The following is an 8,919-nucleotide window of genomic DNA, read 5'->3' as shown; positions in this document are numbered from 1 at the left end:
GTTGATTGGAAGATGTGAACCATGACCCCAAAATAAGGGGGTGGGAAATGCTTAGAATGTATATGCGTAACGGAAGAGAAGCCAGACCTAAGCATTTCCACCATGCTGTACTGACGTCTCTGTAACCTTAATAAATGCTTTTAGGAAAAAATATGCCTGAAAGTCCTTTTAAGTGTTTCATTAATCAGACACATGACAGCTATATCATCAATTCTTAGTCTTCATCTAACCCCTACAAGCTATCACTTATTCACTATAATTCCAGGGAAATGGGAATCTAGAGCCACACAATCAAGTTATGTAGGTTCTGTGTGTGGTTTCTACCTGAGTATTATGAAATATTATTTTTAGTTATTTATTTTTATTTTCGGATTTCAGAAGGCTGTACAATAGTTTTTAAAAAGCCCTACATGGGACAGTGTCATATAGGTGACTGGGTGGATCATACAAGCTCATTTAGCAGGTATCTTCGCACGTGTATTTTGTGTTCAGCCGTCACAGATCTCACTTCTGGGATCTGGCTTTTATTTGAACCTATTGATCTATTACAAATAGATATTACTGATAACATTTCTGGAACTAAAGGACACAGTGGCATGCCATAGATCAACTTTCCAAAATTCGAGAGGGAAAAGAAAAAAAAATCCTATTATTTATTTTAAATATATATTATTAGAATTGCATGTTTAATAATCATTCCCCATGCACGTAACAACCTTTTCATTGCTATATTAGAAATTGCTATATTAGATAAAGCTTCACAAATTGGAATACACAGAAGCACAGATGCAGCACTTATAGAAGATTTGTCTGGTAGAATTGTATGACTACAATGAAAGCCTCCTCACAGCAGATAGGAAAACTGCAAAAGACAAGGTTGCTAAAGCAGAGAGAAATGCTACACTTGGGCTCTTTTCTGTTCTGAAGAATCTCTTCAAATTGAAATCTTAAGCATTACAGCACCAACAAATATTATTTGGTGGCAAATTTGAGGAGGCTCTAAAGATTACAGTTTAGGTTTTGAGGGAATCTGAAGGTTTTACAATCTTAGTTTATTGGCTTTCTCTTATTTCCCGTCTATAATACGGATGCAGTGTAGAAATAAAATAAAATCTCTTATAAGATAAATGAAAGGAGAACTAAAACAATTATTTGCGGAACATTTCGTGTTATATATGAATGAAACATTATGACTGAGTGAATTTCTATGCCATGTAGCTAAGTGACAAGTAATTGCCACGTGATGAGATTTATCACTTAAAATTGTTCACTGCTGCATGTAAAGCAGAGATCAATAATAGAAATGTGATATAAGGTATTTGATGCTGAAGTAAGTATAATCAAGGAAAATCATAGGCAAGAAGGTGATCCTTCTGATATTCTCATTCCCTATCATTTAGATAAGAATCAGCACATTGAGCTGTACTTTGGAAATAAGCCAAATCCAGGGCTTACTAAACATTATTGAAGTGATGTCAGATTGAAGAAAACAGCCTGCTTATTGAAAGTTGTGCATTTGGAATAGCTTAGAAATACTTTTCAAGCAATGCATTACAGTCAACAGAAGCCAGATCAGAAGCTAGATTTTTGGTTAATGCTCATTGCAAACTAACATTAGGCATAAATACATCTGGGCATTTAGAAGAAAAGTCAGATCCAGAAATATTTCCAAATTGTTTGGCTTTCAAGAAAACTGAAATCCTATCCAGAAGAGGTTACCTTTTCTCTGTTTCACTTTTGCTAACCAACAGCATTCTTAAATTGGCTAAAATAAACCTCAGAAAAGTGATCCACATTCAATCCACTTCTGGCTCATCTTACTGGTTTACCTCAACTGATAAGAATATTGATGGATATTATCTATACGATGACATCGCCTGGAATACTCCCAATTCCAAAAAGGTTTAATATATCGTATTGGTTAAAAAGCATGGAAGGTAAGAGGCACTCAAGAGCTCCTATAACTTAAAAGCAAAGGGTCCAACCAGCAATCTCTCTGTCATCAGCTGCCCCTCAGACATCTCAAAGAGCATCTCAAAACAGCGTCCCTAATTTTCAGCTTAGAAAGCCTGAAACAAAGCCACATTCAATTACATCTAAAGATGTTGAAAGGCTAAGCCAGGGGTAGGCAACCTTGGCTCTTTTATGACTCGTGGACTTCAACTCCCAGAATTCCTGAGCCAGCCATGCTGAGGGGAAAGGGAGAGGTTTCCAAGCTGAGCCATGCTGGCTCAGGAATTCTGGGAGTTGAAGTCCACGAGTCATAAAAGAGCCAAGGTTGCCTACACCTGGGCTAAGCAGAAGCAAAATGTAGCTCATTCCCTAAGGTGACCAACCAATCCAAAACCCAGCCTTGAACACCGAAGTTTATCCCTGCAATAAAAATTCCCAGTTAAGGAGGCTGATTGGATTTAATTCCTGATACAATTAATATAGTGACTATATATTTTGTCTTAACAGCAGCATACACACTTGCCACTTGCCAGTTTTATATTAAACTTATATGGCCTAGCTAAGGAGCCAAACAGGATCATCCACAGCTTTTCTAACTTCCGTCTGTGTCATAGTGAAAGGAAATAATTCCTAGAACAGGATAACATAGTCAATCTGTAAGAAGTTGCTTTAATTAATGTTTCATTCCTTCTAAATACCTCATATTATATGACTCTCCCCCACCCCAATAAATTATATCTGGATATATTGCAATCCATTTCAAAATAATATAAACAGCAGGAATGAAACTGATATGAATTAAATGAATATGAAACTGATATAAATTAAAAGAATGAAGTATTTTCCTTCTGTAATAACTTTAAATATATCTGGTAAAAATGTCAATTCAGCCAATTGTCAATACAGTAAAAAAGGCAACTTAGTTCTTACTGCAATGGATAGATATTTAGACCACAGGAAAATAAAGGTGACCAAATAGTTTGATTAAATCTCACTGAACTGTGAAACCGCTTTTAAGGATCAGATACATGAGTTACAAAGATAACTATGTTTCTAACAGGAGAAAGAACTGTCAGTTGGTGGGCATACTAATTACTCTTATTAGGCTAAAACATCAAAGCTTAAAATCTTAAAATCAAAACATCAAATCTCAGAAACAAAAATAGAGACAACATTCCCCCAAGGTGGTGAAGATGTCATCTTAAGATTTATTTAAGATTTATTTCTTCATTTATTCTAAATTTATTTAGAAACTCTGTCTATTTACCACAATAAAAACAATGATTTAATTTTTTTTATAATAATCTCCTTAGCACGTAAGAATGAGGAGGAAAATGAGTAATTCCCCTAAGGCCACTTATTTAATGTGTTGCGCATACGCTGCATTTATCTTAGCTTTCTAGCCAGATTGATAGGTCAATGTATTCAGCATGAAGATCCAACATCTGTCTCTTGGTCTTTCCTCAGCCATAAAATTACTAACCATATCTAGATTCATTTCAAAATTACCAGATTGCCCAGCTATTTTACTGCAGATTAATTCTGAACCCCATTTCCCAAGGGACCCTGGTATTAAAATGCTTCAACTGAAAAGTAAATTGCTTGCTTTTCGTAACTAAAATAAAAATGGTCAATTACCTGCCAAATGCTTCTTTGCCCATGCTATTTGCTTGTATGAATGCTATTTACATTAATTAATATAATTATAAATAATGCCACACATATTTATGCACTATCCAAATACATTTATGCATCTGCTTCCCACTGTGTGCAAGACTCTATTTGTAAAATATGAATTTCCTTTCTCTTTGTGGTTTATTTCCCCAGTCCAAAATGTATCCTAAATAATTTTTCAGACTTTTTTCTCATTGTAATACATTTTCCCCACTTGATTATGGATCTTTATGGAAAAAGGAATGGCAGAATTTCCAAAGAAGCTTTTACAGGTATCAGGATAAGCAAAAATGCCATAAACAAATTGTAGACAAAACCATTTTGATGGGGAAAATTACATCTTTTTTCCAAAGAAGAGAGGCTATATATGATACAACTTGCTATCCATTGCTTGACAATATTCACACTAGTGAAAATTTAATTGAATAACTGATTAACTCATACAATTAATCAACTAATATCTTTTTAAGCAATTGACAGCTTTAAGGTTTGATACTTTTTATTCTGCATATCAATTCAAGCATGTATTGTTACTCAAGCTTTGACTAATTTTAGCAATTTAATTATTTATTTTCTTTCAGTGACACTGAGCAAACATGGTACTTTCTGACTGCATGGCCCATACCTTGAAGTAGCAAACCTGATTCCTGACACATTTTGCTGAAATGAATTAATTGTATAAAATAATAAATAAAATAATAAAGGTAACAGTGCAGCATCCTTGCACTGGTGGTAGTAATGTTCTTGCTATTGCAGGTTCACATGTTGACTAACTATGCCAAGATAGGCATAAATCAGTGGGCATGATATGGGATAAATTCAACTATCATTCTGCTCTGCCAGGTTTTTTGCAAATTATTTTACCTAGAAAAAGATAATGATTTTCTCGTACTGAACTCAACTCCTGTTGACTCCTTGGACATGCCATTTAGTTCTCCTGGCAACCAGGTATAAGAGGTTTATCACTGTCTTCCTTCAGATAGATTTTTTTCAACTTTCCAGTCTAGACTTGTCTCCTGGGATTTCCCTTCCAAGTAATAATAAGCTTTGACCTTTCTTACCTTTTTAACGGGCACAAACAACAATGCAACAGTTGTCCTACTAAATGTCCTACTAATCAGAGGCATCCATCTGACCCACTTTTATCATTTGTCCCCCACTTCCCACACTCTGCTTTTCCCAGTAGAAGAGTTTCCTAGCGGAAGCGATTGAACAACCATTTGTCTGAAATGGTATAGGGCAAGGATAGGCAACCTTGGCTCTTTTATGACTTGTGGACTTCAACTCCCAGAATTCTGGGAGTTGAAGTCCACGAGTCATAAAAGAACCAAGGTTGCCTACCTCTGGTATAGGGTTTTCTGCTAGAGCAGGGGGTTGGACTAGAAGACCCCGAATGTCCATTCCAACTCTGTTATTCCATTCTATTCCATCCCATCCCATCCCAGGTACTTTCTATCTCAGACTTTATTCTTGCTTACAGTTGATGTGGAGATGATTTGTAAGCCAGAAAGTATTTCAGTTGTCAAGAGTGTCACCACTAATTATTCATATGCTTCTAATAAAAGATGTAGGAAGTTATTACTGACTGGGGAGGAAGGAGGCTATGAGAGTCCCCAAACTTAACTTAATTTAGGCTCAAAGCTCTTAAAACCACTGAGAAAGAAGAATGAGAAGGAACCCAGGACTGCTCAATCCTCAGGACTTCAGCTGTGGGGAACTGCTTTTTTATTGAGCAGAAGAGTTAAAATAGCATTTTACAGCCCAATCTTTCACAGTAAGGGAGATGAGGGCAATCATTACTCTAGCATATCAGGTCAAGCAAATACAAATCAAGGGTAAAAGACAAATAACAGATGGGTTGTGGTTTCTATTTAAATTAAATCCATTTGTACAGTGTATATTTTAGGCTGGTACCCCTTAAGGTTTGGCACTCTTGTTAAGTTACAAGATTTTTGTTGAATGTTTGAACAATTTGAAGGACCTAATCTATGATGAGTGAATGAAAACTCTTCTAAAATTGGATGGCTCTGTAGATTATATGTTTTGAAGGATCAATTATTTTTTTAATCTCTCTTGGACAGGTTCTTATGATCTTATTTACATGTTTGTAGCTTTACTTTCCATCTGGAAACATCTGAAAATGTAACAACAATAGATGAATAATTTAGATCAAGATGCACTTCTTCCTACTCTTACCAGTACTCTGTATTCCAGATCTCATTACTCTGAGGATAAAAAAAAATATGTACAGGCATAAAAAATAGTATTATTTCATGAAGGATTTGTCATAATAGGGTTGATTTTAATAGATTTTTACAAGACTTTATATTTAGCATAAATATTTACCTCTTGTGACCCTGGATATTTTCCTTTAAAAATTCATTTCCCCACAAATACTGCACCTGTTTGGTTGAGTATATATCTGGCTTAGAATATTTTACAACCTGAGTTGTAAAATGTATCTTCTGTATGAGATACTAAACCTTTTTCACTAATGCAGTTTAGTTAATGAAAAATGCCATAAGAAGAGTAGCACAGATTTAGACTATTCTATATTAAATTGTAATAATTAAGAAATGAGAGAAAAACCCATTAGGTCAACTCCATATGAATATTATTTGTTAATGAAAACTGGGTTTGGTAGTTTTTTGCTGTCAGTGAAATGAAATCTGATAAGAGTTTTAAAACAGACATATACTAGCTCATTTAAATTTTAAGTTTAATTAAATAAATATTTATATTACTCAATTTAAATATAGTGTAATATAAAGAGAAAGAGAATTTATAGAGAATCTATAAATGCAAATAACAATGTTTTGGGAACATATTGATTAGATGGTTTGATGAAATTAATTAATATAATTTAATATTATATGGCTATAGCAAACCAAGTGATTATATATTCTATGCCACTATGCTATGAATAAAATCAAAGGACGTAGAGGTGTAAATATTTATCTTGAAGCTACCTCCTGCTTGGGAAGCTAGGAAGCTGCCTTTAGAATGGGAACTAAAACTAATTTATTTTTGCAGAGTTGGTGGTAAGTAAATAAACAAATGTTATAATGGTCACAATGGAAGAAACTAACTGTAGCTCAGGCTACAGAACTGTGGACTTCCTGGTAGTACCCAAGCTTCCTGGTAGTACCCAAACATCTGTTTGCTTGCAGATGTTTCATTACTTACTAATGTTACCTTGTTGGGTAATGAAACATTTGGAAACAAACAACCAAGCTTAGAGAGCACAACTCCATGTTATGGTCATTTTAGTAAAATATATATGTACATACAGGTAGTCTTCATTTAGTAACCACAACTGGAACAGACTCTGCTTAACTCTGTTATAACTCTGGCCTTTGGCTTGCTGGGCATGGACGTGCTCTACCGCCTCTGCTCGGGCTTGCTGGCCAGGTACTTTGCCTCCTTTCTGCTGGGTGGGACTACCGCTCCGGGTGGTGGTGGCGACCTGGTTGACCTGCGTGAGCTGCTGACGGTGGCCCGAGGCGGGGCCAAGGTGCGTTGGGTGTGCAAGGGGAATGGGTTCCACATGCGGGCCGGGGGCAGGATCTGCAAGGGGGCCGAGATGACCAGTAGCAACCTGCTCTCCAACTGTGAGTAAAAACAGATGGCAGAGTAGGCACATCCAGCGATCTGCATCATGTGCCTCCCCCCTCCCCTACTCTGCCTGCTGCTGGAGGGCTGGCCCGGTATTGGCAGCGGGCTGCAGAGCCCCAGAATGTGCCGGTTGAGGGGCCGGCAGGCTGTGGCTGCTGATGGACACTGTTGGCCCCCATGTGCTCGCTGGCCTCTGTGTGCGGGGCCCGATGGTGTCAGGCAGCAGTCGCCCTGCCCCCTACCTTGCCTTGCCTTGCCCCGCTGCAATGGCACCCCCGCCCTGCCCCCTTCCTCACCCCACAGGACAAGCCTCCTGCCCACCGCCCCACCTGCCAGAGACCCCCTGGATCTCCCCCAACCCTGTCCGGCCCCCATGAGCAATATCAAGATGCCCATGCCCACCCAGTCTGTCGTGACCACTGTAGCCACACCTGCCCAGTGGGCCACCCCCCACCCCTCGAGGCACCATAATACTGAGGCGGCCTTGGCACTTTGTGATAAATAAGTGGGTTTTGGGTTGCGGTTTGGACACTCGGTCTCTAAAAGGTTTGCCATCACTGGTATAGGATTTCCTGCTTGAGCAGGGGGTTGGACTAGATGACCTCTAAGGTCCCTTCCAACTTTACTACTACTACTACTACTACTACTACTACTACTACTACTACTACTACTATATTATTGTCATCGTCGTCATCATCATCATCATCATCATCATCATCATCATCATCATCATCATCATCATCATCATCATCATCGAAGTAAAGCCCTAACTGGGCTTATAATCTTACTTCAGGTTTCCTTTGCTTTACAGACCTTGGAACGTTGTAAATGCAAGGATTGGCCATTTTAAAAAAAGATTCATTTTATTAGAGTTTATTAAAACATAAAATACAATAAAAATTTAAAGATGCAAAAAGGGAGGGAGGAAGAAAAGAAATTGGTCATATAGTCACTTTTTATCACTATCATAACTGAAAGGTCAGTGAACAAGTCGGTCAATAAATGAAGACTATACAGTATGTACTTCCACTGAAGCAAATATAATCAGAATGGGATAAAATTTGGGGACACAGTAACCCATTTTACAGAAATGACATCAGCTGAGGGTCAGATAATAGGCAGAAGAAGCACAAAATTTATGAATAAAAACTGTATTTAAAATGTTAGAAACTCTAATCATTTTGCCTTCTGCTCTGGCTCAATGTCATTCTATGCAAATGTTAAGCTGATTATGAAAGGAGAACCACATTTCACATTATACACTGCATTTATTGATTTCAGATCTTCATTGTCTCCAAAACAAAGCTTTGGGGCAAATTTAAAAAATGCTACAATAGACAAATGGCACTTCTGCTAATGTACAAACTCCATGAGAACTCTAGAATAAAAGTGGCATGCAAGGCCATTGCCCTAAAGAAATTCCAGCTGAAAAGGGATAAGATAGGGATGTATCTTGGCTTCCCTGATGTTCTTTTTGCAAATCAACTCTGCTGTTACCAAAATTCAGAGCATCATCCACAAAGTTAATCAATATGCACATTGCAACCTTACTTCTACAGATAATGATGCAATATTCTTATTGCAAATGCCAATTGAATTAATATGATCATTGAGAGCATGAGATATTTACTATTTTGAGGAAGCAGTACTCAAAAAGAAATAATCATATTTTTTGCA

The 8,919-nt window shown here is 37.2% G+C and overlaps 1 protein-coding gene across 1 annotated transcript in view; it reads right to left on the bottom strand.

Annotated features, from left to right (window-relative positions):
• SNTG2 (syntrophin gamma 2) overlaps window positions 1-8,919 on the bottom strand; it is a 214,003-nt gene that overhangs the window by 69,835 nt on the left and 135,249 nt on the right. The gene's annotated exons all lie outside the window — the stretch shown is intronic.

Source organism: Protobothrops mucrosquamatus, unplaced genomic scaffold (genome assembly GCF_001527695.2).
Source record: "Protobothrops mucrosquamatus isolate PMUCROS unplaced genomic scaffold, P.Mucros_1.0 scaffold515, whole genome shotgun sequence".
NCBI lineage: Eukaryota > Metazoa > Chordata > Lepidosauria > Squamata > Viperidae > Protobothrops > Protobothrops mucrosquamatus.
Note: the sequence above shows the minus strand (reverse complement) of the source record. Positions and strands in the feature narration are given on the sequence as shown.